This window comes from Panthera tigris, chromosome D3 (genome assembly GCF_018350195.1).
Source record: "Panthera tigris isolate Pti1 chromosome D3, P.tigris_Pti1_mat1.1, whole genome shotgun sequence".
In the NCBI taxonomy this organism is placed as follows: domain Eukaryota; kingdom Metazoa; phylum Chordata; class Mammalia; order Carnivora; family Felidae; genus Panthera; species Panthera tigris.
In genome coordinates this window covers 12338895-12352953 of record NC_056671.1, presented here as the reverse complement: position 1 = coordinate 12352953, position 14059 = coordinate 12338895, and the positions used below count along the sequence as shown (strand labels likewise).

The following is a 14059-nucleotide window of genomic DNA, read 5'->3' as shown; positions in this document are numbered from 1 at the left end:
TGTGTTAAGTCATAAAGGATGAATGGAGTTATTCAGGTAGCCCAGACAGAGGGCTCTGTTTTACTCCTATGAGTTTGGCAGATAAAACACAAACCTACAGCAGGGCCCGGAGGGTTTTTTTTTTTTTTTCCTGTCGGGGAGTGGGGGAGAATCTTCCCGCAAACGGTGAGTTTGATTTATTTCTGTAGAATCAGGAGGCGGGCAGAGTTTCCTAGTGGCCCTGGAGTCGCCAGTTTGAGATCTCTGGGAAGTATACTGGAAGAGAGGGCGATCGGTCATCACATAAACAGGATCTCAGATGGCCAACTGGCGTGCCAGCTCTTTATTCCTTAAGTCTTGATGAGGCCTCCAGCCACCCAGTCTGCCTTAAGTTGGAGCTCTGAACAGTTCAGAATTTAGTGCTGGACTTTGCCACTCCCCTTAAAGTCTGTCCCTCCTGAGACAGCCCTGTGCAATGGCCATGACGATTTACAGTTCAAACAGGGATCCCCAGAGGGGCCAGAGGCTGCAAACATCTAGGTCTGACCTCTTCCCTTCGGCTCTCTCTGTCTCCCGGAAGGCGGAAGGACGCAGAACCTTCTAGAACCCGAGGCTTTGCTCCCAATTTCTCCCTCACTAAAATGATGGCTCTCTTTCCTTAATCCTTTCTTGGGGCTGTGCTATCTTTTCCAGTTTTCATCATCATTAGGATTGGGGCGTGCTGACCCACACGCCGAAATGAAGCAAATCAAATAAAATATAAAGAGGCCTGTCGAAGTCCTTTCAAGACAGCCAAGGGGAAGTTACCCCAAATTAAGGCAGCGCCTGTGAGCACGGCAGTCAGAGAGAAAACCTTTTAGCTGAAACCAAGAACATTCCCGGGCGAGGTATTTCATTATTATAATGGTCTATCTTGGATGAACAATTTAGGAGAAAGGTTAGCGGCTGAATACAGTTCTTACCAGAAGAATGCTGGAAGGGCTGTACAGGAACCTGTGCATTCTTCAGTTCGAGGCAGGGAATTTGATTCAATTCATGGAGCTTTTAGATTTATTTCCCTGGGTTTGAGGCCTGTGCATTATAGGTGATCTTTGTTTTCAAACTTCCAAAGGAAGGCTTGGCTGTCATACTCCGATGGGAGTCTAATGACGTCCAGCCACCCATTAGTTAATTGCTCCCAGGAGAGGTGAGAAGCTAGGCGCGTGATGATCCCAGGGTACCTACTAGTCATGGGACTCAGAGAGTGAGATGGGGCAGACACAAGTCTCCAGGCCCATCTGAGTTCAGAGTCCTGACTGCGTGTCCCCGTGAGAGAGGAGTCCCATCGGACGGAAGCTGTCGTGGCTGTGTGGCTCTCGGGTGACATAAACAGTGACGGCTCTTGATAACACTCGACTAACATGGCGTGAAGGAGCCTGAATTCATGTATGCATGCAAGGACTGTTTGCTGAGGACCTACTGTGTGCTCCTGAGGGTATGGCTGCAGGCAAGACACGGTTGATGCTCTTGTGGGGTTGACATTTACCGGGCAGATGGCCAGCACAGAAATCGCGTAGGATAGGGTATGTGTTCATTTCCCGAGGGCTTCGAACAACAGAAATGTATTCTCTCGCAATTCTGGAGGCCAAAGTCCTTACTCAGGGTAGGGCCCTCCTCTGTCGGAAGCCTGGACTCTTCCTGGACTCTTTCCTTAACTCTCCAACTTTGGGAGGGGGCACATCGTCCTTGGCTGCGTCACTTCAAGCCCCGCCTCTCTTATCCCATGGCGTTCTTCCTGTGTGTCTCTTCTCACCGTCTCATGAGGACGTCGGTCATATTGGATCCGGGCCCTCCTTAGGACCTCATCTTGACTTGATGACATCTGCAAAGACCCTGTTTCCAAATCAGGTCACATTCACAGGCAATCCGGGCTTACGACCTCAACGTGTTTGTTTTAGGGGACGTAATTCAACCCCTAGCAGGGCATAATGGAGGCACCGCTCAAGCCTTGGAGGGGAGGCGGTGGTGCATCGGGGGGGTTATAAGGCTTCTCGGAAAAGCGGAAGGCTGGAGAATGTGGAAGACACGACGTCTGTCTTTGGGGAGTGGGCAAATGGAGTTGGCGGGGGTTTGGACCGAGTCATAAACGCAATTCAAAAACCAGGAGAATACGTAGTGATTAGCTCCCAGGTCTTTACCCCATGTGCTAGCATCCTCACAAGTCAAGTCCATCTTTATCAAACCCCCCCCACCAAATTAACTGGATACACTTTTCTTTATTCCTAAGAGCTTGCTTGGTGCCCGGTCTATGCCTGGCATTGTACCCAGGCTGCAGGTAAAGAAAAGGAAATCAAACTAAGGTAGAAAACAATACAATTAAATTGACGGTACTGTCCAAGCGTCCTCCACTTGAATGATGACGGAAGGCAGTCAGATAATCCTAAGAGGTGGTCCACCAAGGGGACAATGGTCAGGCTTTAGGATACAGAGAAATGGGTCTAGTTCTAGCTTTGTTGCTTCCGAGCTTATGTGAACTTGGCCGGGCGAGGCGACCTGTTGGTGCCTTAGTTTCTTATCAGCAAAATGAGATGCTAATCCCCGTCTTTCCAGCTGGCGGTCCAGAACAGGTGAGTTAGTTAGCGTTGGCAAAAGTTCAAGTGCTTTGTTGGGCCCGTAGGAAGTGCCCAGTAGATGGTGATGACGATTTAGCCAGGCAGCTAAGGAGGTAAAATGTCCACATATAAGAAATGAAATCCTAAAACGCTTGACCCCAATGTCAAGGTGGGGATAGGAGCCATATTACAGAGAATAGTTAACCGCCTGCTAAACTGTACGAATAATAACTAGTGTAAGAGACTGGGCTTGAGAGGGGAGATTTATGGGTGAAAAGGGGGCAAAATGGGGGGCATCCCTTGCAGAGACGATGGGGTAAATGGATTCATGGGGTGGGCAAGTTTGGAGTGTGTTTTTATCTTTTTAATTAATTATTTATTTAATTGTATTTATTTTTTGAGAAAGAAAGAGAGACACAGAGTGCAAACAGGAAAGAGGCAGAGAGAGAGGGGAGACACAGAATCCGAAGCAGGCTCCGGGCTCTGAGCCGTCGGCACAGAGCCTGACGCGGGGCTAGAACCCGTGAGCTGTGAGATCATGACCTGAGCCGATGTCAGGTGCTTCCCCGACTGAGCCACCCAGGCGCCCCTTGAGTGTGTTTTTAAAATAATGAGTAGACATAAGCGGATCTTGAGAAACTTAACCGAAGACCATGGGGGAAGGAGAAAGGGAAAATAGTTATAAGGAGAGGGAGAGAGGCAAGTCATAAGAGACTCTTAAATACAGAGAACTAACTGAGGGTTGATGGGGGGACACGGGGGAAGGGGAAAATGGGTGACGGCATCGAGGAGGGCGCTTGTTGGGATGAGCGCTGGGTATTGTATGTAAGCAATGAATCATGGGAATCTACTCCCGAAGCCAAGAGCACACTGTATACTCTGTATGTTAGCTAACTTGACAATAAATTATATTAAAAAAATAAAAACTAAATAACATAAAATAAAAATGAAAAATAAAGTAAAATAATGAGTAGGGCAGGTTGACCCGAAGCAGCTGGCTTACTTGAAAAATGCAAGCCGGGCTCATTCATTGGAAAAGGAGTTTGGGGCCTGAAGTGCTTTTAAACTACACTCATGAACCCTTTGACACTTCTATCAAGGGGTAGGTGTTCAGGCGCCTGGGTGGCTCGGTGCGTTAAGCGTCCGCATCCGACTTCGGCTCAGGTCATGATCTCACGGTTCGTGAGTTCGAGCCCGGCACTGGGCTCTGTGCTGACCGTGCGAAGCCTGCTTGGATCCTCTGTCCCCCTCTCCCTGCCCCTCCCCTGTGCTCTCTCTCTCTCTCTCTCTCTCTCAAAAATAAAAACATTAAGAAAGAGAGAAGTAGGTTTTCTTTCCCCTGTGTTGAAAATGGGCGATCCTGGTGATCGGTCACAGAAATGATGCTGTGTGGGTTCTGAGGCTAGGTCGTAAAGAGAGATACAGCATCCGCCTGACCTTGTCCTTCGGGACATTCACCTTTGGAGCTCTGGATGTGTTCTGAAGCTGCCGTGTTGGAGGGAACACGTGGAGAGATCTCAAAGAACAGGGAGGGATGCTTTACATTTTCCCAGTCCCGGTGCCATACGTATAAGGGAAGAAGCCTTCAAGATGACTCCAGCCCCAGCCTCTTTCTGCCTCCAGTGACGTGGGAGGGTCTACGCACAAACTGCCCTGCGGAGCCCAGGTGTCCCCTAGAGAGAGAGGAATAATACATGAGAGTTGTTTTGTTTCATTCAGTTGGAGGTGCTTTGCTGTACAGCAATGGATAACCAGAGCAGGACGGGGCTAGGAAAGTCTGCTGAAGAGGCGTGGATGTAAAAGCGCGGCCAGTGGGAGCCATGGAAGGTGTTTGAGCTATAACATGATCAAAGGAGTGCTTTAGGAAGATTAATCGGAAGGCCTCCACCAGGTACCCGCGGAGTAAGGAGAAATGGACCCCTGTTAAAGAGGTGAAGGTGGAATCCTTTGTCTGTTTTCTCCCGCTTGCATGGCCTATAATCTGTCCCCGGGAGATGGTGACTTGGCCCCGGGCAGCGGAGCCCCGCTTACTACAGAGAAGGGAGGGTTCGCCTTGCCCAAGAACAGACGTCGAGGAGAACATCGAGATGGCGGGGTTGGAGGAGACACTGCGGGAGGTCCCCAGGCCTATCTGTTCCTCTCTCCAGCCTCTCTGGCTCTGGGGGCGTGGGCGTTAGTGTCCCGCGTGAGCTTAGGGTCTGAAGGTAAACCTGGGGGAAGTCGTAAGTGTGTAATTTACCGCGTGAATCACCTAGTAGAGCATTAACATAAAATTTATAGCCCCGGGTGGCAATTAGTGTAATTAAACAGCCTGAGATGCTTTGGAGTTGGAGGCACCTCTGTTCACTTTTGAGACAGAGCAAATAGGCAACCTGGCTGATAAGCTGGGGGTGGGGGGGGAGACCCGGAGGGGTCAAAGGCCTTGGCAGGTAATTCACCGGTAATTTGCAGAACAGTCACAGGATGTCTGTGGGCCCTTTTCAGAAATGTAGATTTCCTGCTGGGGGCAGGGTGAGCTCTGAGGTCTTGCACTGTCCTCTCAAAAGCTTCAGCGATTGGTAGAAATCAATCCCAGGCATTGGCTAGCCCAGTGTGCAATACCTTTTTTTTGCAGTGCTCACCTGGGGACAGGTCTTCCAAACGCAGATGCAGAGGCCCTGCCCCAGATCTGCTGCATAAGAGCAGCTGAGAGGTGGGCCTGGGGGCTGGGTTTTAGTGGGCACTCAAGTTGTACTTAGCCCCTGTGAAGTATGAGAGATCCTCCTTTTCCTGGAGGAAAGTTCAACTTGGTTTTCTTCTTTTTTTTTTTCTTTTTTTTTTTAAATGTTTATTTTTGACAGAGAGAGAGAGGGAGGGAGACAGAGCATGAGCAGGGGAGGGGCAGAGAGAGAGAATCCGAAGCAGGATCCAGGCTCCGAGCCGTCAGCCCAGAGCCCGACGCGGGGCTCGAACTCACGGACCGCGAGATCGTGACCTGAGCCGAAGTCGGACGCTCCACCGACTGAGCCACCCAGGCGCCCCTGGTCTTGGTTTTCTGTCCGACTTTGCACATGAAGAGTTGTTGCGTTTTTTTTTTTTTTAAGTAATTACAATAGTAACACATGTTTACTGTAACCATTTAGGAAAATCTGGTCTGCTTTTAATAAGCAATTAAAAAGGGAAGATTCACAGAATGATTCGTGTGCCAGTGCTCACCAGGGCGGTTTCTCCTTCCCAGTGCGCATCTCTGGATAGAACAGCTACGTTCGCTAAACGGAGAGAGAGGGAAAAACACCCCCAGCGTTGCCGAAGCAGCCTTGCACAGGGCGGCTACCATTCGTGAGAATTCAGCCTGAAGCCTTTTCAAAGCTCCCAGGACGTGCGGGGCTGGGGCAGCCAGGGTGAACGGGTGGAAAGAGCCTGCTCAGAATGTTTTGCGTTACAGCCAGAAGCTCAGCACACCCAGCCAACTCAACAACGATTTAGGCAATTGCCTGGACACCGGTGAGGCAGCAGCTAACAGCCCTTGTGATTCCGGTCCCTTCCGGAGTCCGGTGGGGGCCAGATGACAGTGGGCCCGCGGAAGGATGCAAAACCAAATGCATTCGCCTTTCCGGGAAAATCTTACCCTTAAGACGGGTCTTGTTTTGGGGGCGCCTGGGGGGCTCCGTCGGTTAAATGTCCCAACTCTTGATGCTGGCTCAGGTCATGATCTCGCAGTGCGTGAAATCGAGTCCCGCAGTGGGCCCTGCGCTGAGTGTGGGTTCTCTCTCTCTCTCTCTCTCCCTCCCTCTGCCCTGCTCACACTCTCTCCCTAAAAAAAAAAAAAAAAAAAAAAAAAAAAAAGGTCTTCTTTTGACCTTGGACAGAAGACAACTCCGGAAATGCTGATACACATATCTGAGGCTCTCACACGCTTGGTACAGCAGAGATCTACAAACTGTGGCCGAGGGGCTCAACTGGGACGACCACCTATTTGAACTGGCACGCGGCCGTGCTCGCTCCTTCCTTTCTTTACCTGTTGCCTCTGGCTGCTTTTGTGCTCTGGCAGGTAGTGGAGTTGTGGCAACAGAATCGGAAATACTCAGTCTCTGGTCCTTTGCAGACAGCCTGTCAACTCTGTGGTAGAGAGAGCCGCAAGGGGGCCCGGATAGGGAGGTCTCCTGGGTATCCGCGTGGCCGTGGGACAGCCACAAAGCTTAGTTCCTGCCGGCCCTCTGGGATTCAGGGAGAGGAGAGACCTCCGTCTGCCCGGGCACTCTGGGGTCTTGCTTCCGGGGTGGCGTTTCCCGGGCTCGTCGAGGTCCGATGACGGCTCCATCAAAGGTCACACCCCTTCTCTGCCCTGTGCCCTTCCGTTCAGGCCCCCAGGTGATGTCTGGGAATTCTGCCTTCATCCACCAACAAGCCCTGGATGCGGATTTAAACCCTGCTTGGCTCTTCAGCGGATCTGCAGATAACTCTCGAAGGACAGGGGCCTGTGGAGCCAGGGTCGATAGAGATCAGACAGAAGTCGTTTGGGAGGCCGAAGGCAGGCCGTAAGCATGTTGACAAGATTCCCATGTCGGTGACTGGCCGGATTCTTCCTTCTCCCTTCTCACCAGGGTTCCTCCCGGTCAGGGGTTGTGATTACAGGTACTGGGGAGGCCGAAAGGCCCTGAATCCCCACATACACTGGGTGGATTCACGCTCCAAGGTGGCTTTGCTATTATCCTACAGTCATTCTCTGGCCAGACTAGAATCTCCAATCCTTGGTGCGCTGTGCCTTCTGGGAGGCTGATGACGCTTTGTGAAGGCTGCCAGCTCCCGTGGGGACGAGTGAACGACCCCAGAGCTGAGCTTCCGACAGCTTCCCAAGCTCACGACTCAAAGGGTTCTGACCGAGGACATGGAGAGGGGAAGGGAGGCTGGCAGACCACGGGCACAGGTTTAAATCCCACCTCTGCCCTTGGAACCCAGCTACCCTGGGGCCAGGAGAACGTCATTCCTCTTCAGACCTCAGTTTTCTCATCTGTAAAACAACCTAATAGAACGCTTGAAGGGACTGTGTTAAATGCCATCGGCTGCCAGTCCCATTGTCGGTACCCAGTAAAGGTGTCCTTCCTTTTGTGCACTCCTCCTCTGTTCTGAAACCTTACATGGCTCCCTGCTGCCCATCCGATCAAAGCTGGGGGAGAGACGCAGCCAGTGAAGAATGGGCAGGGAAGACAGTGGGTGCACAGACCTGTGAATATTCACGGGTGTGGGGTGTTTGAGAATCAGCTAGAAGGCATGTGGCCAGCAAGGGGAAGGGGTAGGAGTTCTGGCCAGGCCAAGTCAGCAGGGGCGTCCAAAGGAGTTTGGATCTGATGAAAAAAAGAAAAAACTTGGGGCGCCGGGGTGGCTCAGTCGGTTGAGTGTCCCACTTCGGCTCAGGTCACGATCTCACGGTTCGCGAGTTCGAGCCCCGCGTCGGGCCCGCTGCTACCAGCGCAGAGCTCACTTTAGATTCACTGCCCCCCCCGCCCCTCCCCTGCTCACGCTCTCTCTCAAAAATGAATGAACGTTTATTTAAAAGAAAAGAAAAAGGAAAAGAAAAACCAAATGCGGAGGCTTTCAGCAGGGGAGTGATTCGATCTTGCACCAGGTTAAGATGATGCCTCTGGCTGTTGCAAGGGGAATCCTGGCACATGCTTCCGGAAAGCACCTGGTGGGTGCCTTTGTCCGTGCGACCTGCCTCCGTGCCTGAGTTTTCAGAGAGTTGAGGTCTGAAAGGGCTGGGAAGCGAGAGAGAAAAGCCTGTTGGTATTGAGAGCCCCCAAGGCCAAGTGGAGAGGCCTGGATCCCTGCCTGGGCTGCATGAAAGCCCTGTTATTTTCCAGAAAAGAAAGGCGGCGGGCACAGGTGCCCTGGTCTTGCCTTCGTCCCTCTGGCTGCTTCCTGCCGTTAGGGCTGCTTGACCCCAAGGAAGTGAAGCCCGCAGTGTAGGCGGCGGCTAGAAAGGTACTGCGCCCTCTGCTTTCTCTGGAGGTGGCCAGACTTCACCTTGAACTGTGGCCCTGCCGCTTCCCAGCTGGGAAGCTTCTCCGAGCCACCGAGTCTTGATTTTCTCATCCGCAGAATGGGAATAACAACAGTGCTGACTTTACAGCACGGGTCTGAGCCCTGAGAGAGGGACGGCATATACCACAGTCCCTCGATAACGGGCACACGCTGCTATCGTTAGCTGCGAGATGAGTGGCTCCTATTTTTAAAATTTTTTTTGAGGAATTTGAAAAATAAAGTAGAAAGAGGATGATACTTCTGGGTAATTCCAACACCTAGAATTCAATGAAGTTGTTTTTGTTTTTAATTTTTTAAAAGTTTTTTAAAAAATTAAATTAAAAAATTAATTTTTTCAATTTTTTAATTTTTTTAATTTTTTAAAATTTAAAGAAAAATTATTTTATTTTTTGAGAGAGAGAGAGAGAGCACGAGTGGGGTAGGAGCAGAGAGAGAGAGGGAGAGAGAATCCCAAGCAGGCTCCGTGCTGTCAGCACAGAGTGGGGCGTGAGGCTCAAACTTCACGAACCGCGAGATCACGACCTGAGCCGGGATCGAGAGTCGGATGGTTCACTGACGGAGCCACCCAGACGCCCCCCCCGCCACCCGCCAAAGAAGTTTTAATATCTCTAAATCTAAGTTTAAAATCTATACATCTAAATCTCTATGCATTTAGGATATTTATATCCCAAATAATTGTGGGTAAACTCTCAGGACCTTTGAAAATCCGGGCAGTGACAGAACCTCAGACTTGACACGCCGGTAAGACTAAACTTGAATTCCTGGATCCCCAGCCTCCTCGCCGTGTGACTTTGGGCCTTTCACAGCACTCCGAGTCTGTCTCTTCCTCTTGAAGACGACACTGCTTTTTTTCTGCACAGTGACAATGGCTATCAAGAAGGAACGTCACTGAAAATGAGCTTTAAGTAGTCGTAGCGTTCAGTGCACCTTGTCCTAATTCTTTGAGAAGCGGTCATTCACGCGTCACAGGTGAGATGGCCGGGGGACACGCTGTGTGTTTTAAACACGAGGTCCCCGCAGGCTGAGGGTCCGGCGTGAGCCCCACCTGACAACCCTGGGGGTTCCAGGCACGTGCTCCCTTCCCGGCGGTCTCTCTTTGACACCTAATCCTCCTTAAGAACCGGGCTATCTTTCCAGAAAGGGAAAGGCCCTTTGTTGTGAGTCACCGAGCTGCCCTGGGATGTCGGCGTTGTCCCCCCCGGAGCCAGCGGACCTGGGAGAGGAACCCCTCCCGAACACCCTGCCCGAGAGGATGTATCAGCCTGGGTGCCCAGGCCTGCCCCGGCGGAGGCGGGAGGGGGAGGATGTGGGGGGCAGGGGGGGCTCCTCTCTGCAGTCCTGGCGCCAAGCACCGTCCCCTGGGGCCATTGGCAGGCCAGCTCATTTTGGGGGAAGACCTTCCTTCCGGTCTCCCTGTGCCGTGTTCACACCTCTTACCCCAACAACCAAGGGAGGTTTTGAAAATGAGGTTGTGTCGCTCAGCTTTCAACCTTCCAGTGGCTTCAGTGGATCCTGGAATAAAACTCAGGCGCCCCGCATGGCGCTCACCGCACCAGGGCCGGGGGTGAGGGACTCCGGAAGCTTCGACCGCCCCGCCTTCTGCATATTCTTTGGACCTTTGTCTGGTTCTCAAGGGGTGGAGGGAGGAAATTGAAGGGACGGTGATTTTGTCCCCCAGAGGACAATTTGGCGATATCCAGTCGTCAAAATTTTCGGGGGGGGGGTGCTACTTACTGAGGTCTTGTGAATAAAGGCCAGGGTGGCCTCCGTGACAGTCAACGGGTCCAAAGTGTCAATAATGTCAAGGTTGAGAAACGGGTGTAGGCTTTCACCTCCTCCAGAAGCCTCTCCCGAATCCCTGGACCTGAGCAGACATGCCCCTTGGGGGGCACGACATCCTGATCTTGTCCGTCGAAGCCTCCATCACCCCGTGTGGTCTCTGGACTCCAGGTGAAGAACCCGCGTGTCAACCTACGTCTTTGTCTTTCTTCCCCTCTAGCTCTCGAGTCTCCAGAGGTCAGGGACCGTGTCTTGTCCACAGCTGTGCCTCCAAGGTCTGGAGTGGAGCCTGACACGCTGAGGGCACCCAGTAATTACCTGTTGAATGTATGAATGAAAGAATGAATGAGTGAACGGGCAGTGAACTCAAGAAAACTGGTCTGTCGCCTCCGTTGCCCTCATCAGGCTGTCACTGGGAGTGCCATTAGCCTTGCTCTTGGTTCCGGTCCCTGGGTTCAAGTTGGCTTAGGAGGTTGTCCCTGTAGCTTGGTCTTTGTGAAAGGACACGGGCTCGTGTGGACAGAAGTGTGCCGAGATCCCTGTGGAAGAAAAGACGCACCCTCTTGACCTAAGGTATTATTATTCTCATGTATCACCCTGATAATATCTGCTGTCCCAGCCAAGCCAGGGAGAAGCCCTGGGTCAAGCCTTTGTGCTGTGAATAGTAGAGCTAAACAGTCTCCTGGATCTTGATCTCTTATCTGTGACTTTATTTTGGAAAACTGCTCTGGCTCCTAGCTCCACCCTTTCCCCCCCAGTCCATGCTAATGCCTTCAACAAAGATCCCGGGAAGGGGAAATAGGATTGAGTTATTCCTCCCCCCCCCCCCCCCCGCCGCCCCACCCCAAATATCCCCACCCCGGAGTGGGTGGAGGGACTAGCGGGTCCCACCCCCCATTCAATCTCACTATCAGCTCCCCACACGCCCTTGAGAATCACCAAGTAGGGTTTAAAACAATGAGAGTTTGAAGAGGAAAAAAACAACAACAACAATAGATTGGGGCTGTTCCCCGACCCGTTGACACTGGGGACTGGGGACGTCTTTGTGATGTGGGGCTATTCAGTGCCCTGTAGGGTGGAGAGCAGGACACCTTCACTTCACGGCAGCAAACACTAGCATTTAGAGCTGGACTGGGGAAGGGCGTTGCTCAGGGTTTTTATCTGTGTCAATTTGGGGAGGGTGAGACCTTGGGCTAGTAACGTGGGTCCTGAAGACTCCCCACGAGTGCTTCATAAGCCAGCTGAGTGGCCTTGGGCAAGTCGACAGACCCCTCTGAGTGGTAGGGTCCTGATGGATAAATGACTTCTCTGTTGACTGACCCACTCACTTGCATGGGTCCACCATCTAAAATCTGTCCTTGCATATCTATTAGGTAAACGGGCCAGCCGATGGTTGAATTCTCGGGACCACTTTATAAAGTTACGTCCCTGACCTCATCTATTCCTCACTCCTTATGCATACACCCCCCCCACTCCTGGCTTTCCTACTGTTCCTCTAATACACTGGACCCACTCCCACCTCAGGGCCTTTGCACGTGCTATTCCCTTTGCCTGAAACACTTTTCACCAGGTATCTTCACGGTCTGCTCTCTCGCCTCTCACCTTGGATCTTCTCCCAAACATCATCTTAGGCCTTTCTGGATCATTCTGTCAACCTCCCCCCCCCCCCACACACACAATCCCCCCTCCCTTCTTTGGTTTTTCTGAACTTAACTCGCTATGCGATTTTCTTCCCTATTGTGCTTGTGATTGATCATCCTGTGAGGGTAGGATCTGTGTCTGTGTGTATTCCCTGATCTGTCTCCAGTGCCTAGCTCAAAGTTAGTGCTCAAAAACAAATATATAAGTGCCAGGATGAATGAATAAAAACAATCGTTACAATCCCTTGTTTTCCAGAAACTGAGGCTCAGAGGGGTTAAAGGACGGGTTACACCCAGTAAAAGGCAGAGCCAAGGTCGAGCCCTGTGCTGCCCGCCCCATGAGCTACATGGCCCTTTTGAGGTAACGACCCCTCTACCTGGCCACGAAGAAAGGCGGGGTTGCCACACATAATTACACACGGAATGAACTAATCATGAGTTTATAAGAGCTGCTTATAAGAGTTCAGGTGCGTGTGCCCCCAGAGATTTCACCAGGGAGCTGATTCAAATATTTAGGGTCTGTCTGAAGATCTCTTTATGTTTTTTAGCAATTAAAGGAAGGGGCACGGGATGGCTCAGTCCGTTAAGCGTCCGACCTCGGCTCAGGTCATGATCTCGCGGTTCCCGAGTTCGAGCCCCGCATCGGGCTCTGTGCCGACAGCTCAGAGCCTGGATCCTGCTTCGGATTCTGGGTCTCCCTCTCTCTCTGTCCCTCCCCCACTCACACTCTGTCTTCCAAAAATAAGTAAACATTAAAGATTTTAAAAAAAAATAAAAAAAAAAAAACCATCTCCACCGTGGGATGTCTGTGTCTAGGGTCATTTGGGATTCAGGTTTCAACAGAAGTCCGAGCGAATGAAGGGAAAAGCATCACCGCCCGCGAATGTTCATCCTCATTGTTTCAAACCCAGCCGGCCACGGCATTCTGCTTTTTAAATAGACTTTCTGAAAAAAAACCAACGATATCCGCCGGCCCCGCGCGCCCTTGCTAACTCCTCCAAAACAAAACTGCCATAAATAGGACTTGGGAAGTAATCGCTCCCTTGCGCGGCCTCAAATATGTACGGAGTACATTTCAACAACAGCACTGACGCAATGGCCGGTTCCTGGGGGGAGTGTGTGTGTGTGTGCGTGTGTGTGTGCGTGTGCGTGTGCGTGTGTGCACCGGAAGAGCTGGGGGCGGTGGCTGGGGGGCTTGCACTGGACAGACGAGGGCCACCTGCCTCGTTTCTTGAAAGCTTGCATGCCCGTGGGGGTGACACTTTGGATTCTGGTGTATGAGGCAGGAGGCTCCAAGGCCCCGACACCCATCGTAGCATCGCGATAGCTGACGAGCTGACTCCGCCTGCCCGCTGAGGGCGCCACTCGCACTGGGCCTGATGGTCCTTGGAAGACACCCGCGGGGCATGCTCTGGGGCTTGGGGGGTGCCCTTAGCCTGGCCCCTTGCAGTAATGACAGTGAACCTTCAGAGTGAACTCCCCTTTGCCGCGTCTTGTTGCTGGTACTTTGTTACACATCTCGCCTGACGTTCAGCTTGTGTTTCTTTTTTTTAAATAGATTAAAAAAAATTTTTTTTATGTTTATTTATTCTTTGAGAGAGAGAGAGAGAGAGAGACAGAGTGAGAGTAGGGGAGGGGTAGACAGAGGGAGACACAGAATCGGAAGCGGGCTCCAGGCTCGGAGCTGTCAGCACAGAGCCTGACGCGGGGCTCGAACTCACGGACCGCGAGATCATGACCTGAGCCGAAGTTGGATGCTTAACCGACTGAGCCACTCAGGTGTCCCATTTTTTAAGATTTTTAAATTGTTATTTGTTTTTGAGAGAGAGAGAGAGAAAAAGAAGCGTGAGCAGGGGAGGGACAGAGAGAGAGGGAGACAGAGGATCCGAGGCGGGCTCTTTTACTAACAGCAGAGAGCCTGATGCGGGGCTCGAACTCACGAACCGTGAGATCACGACCTGAGCCGAAGTCGGACATTTAACCGACTGAGCCACCCAGGTGTCCCTTATTTATTTACATAATTTTAAAAGTTTCTTTATTTTGAGGGGG

The 14059-nt window shown here is 51.6% G+C and overlaps 1 long non-coding RNA gene across 1 annotated transcript; it reads left to right on the top strand.

The window, feature by feature from the left end:
• Positions 1-59: 59 nt before the first annotated feature.
• Positions 60-12645, top strand: LOC122232642. The gene is made up of 6 exons (XR_006210014.1): positions 60-165; positions 4290-4501; positions 5788-6053; positions 10591-10943; positions 12267-12477; positions 12559-12645. It is a non-coding gene; the product is annotated as an uncharacterized LOC122232642 (long non-coding RNA).
• The last annotated feature ends 1414 nt before the right edge of the window (positions 12646-14059 follow it).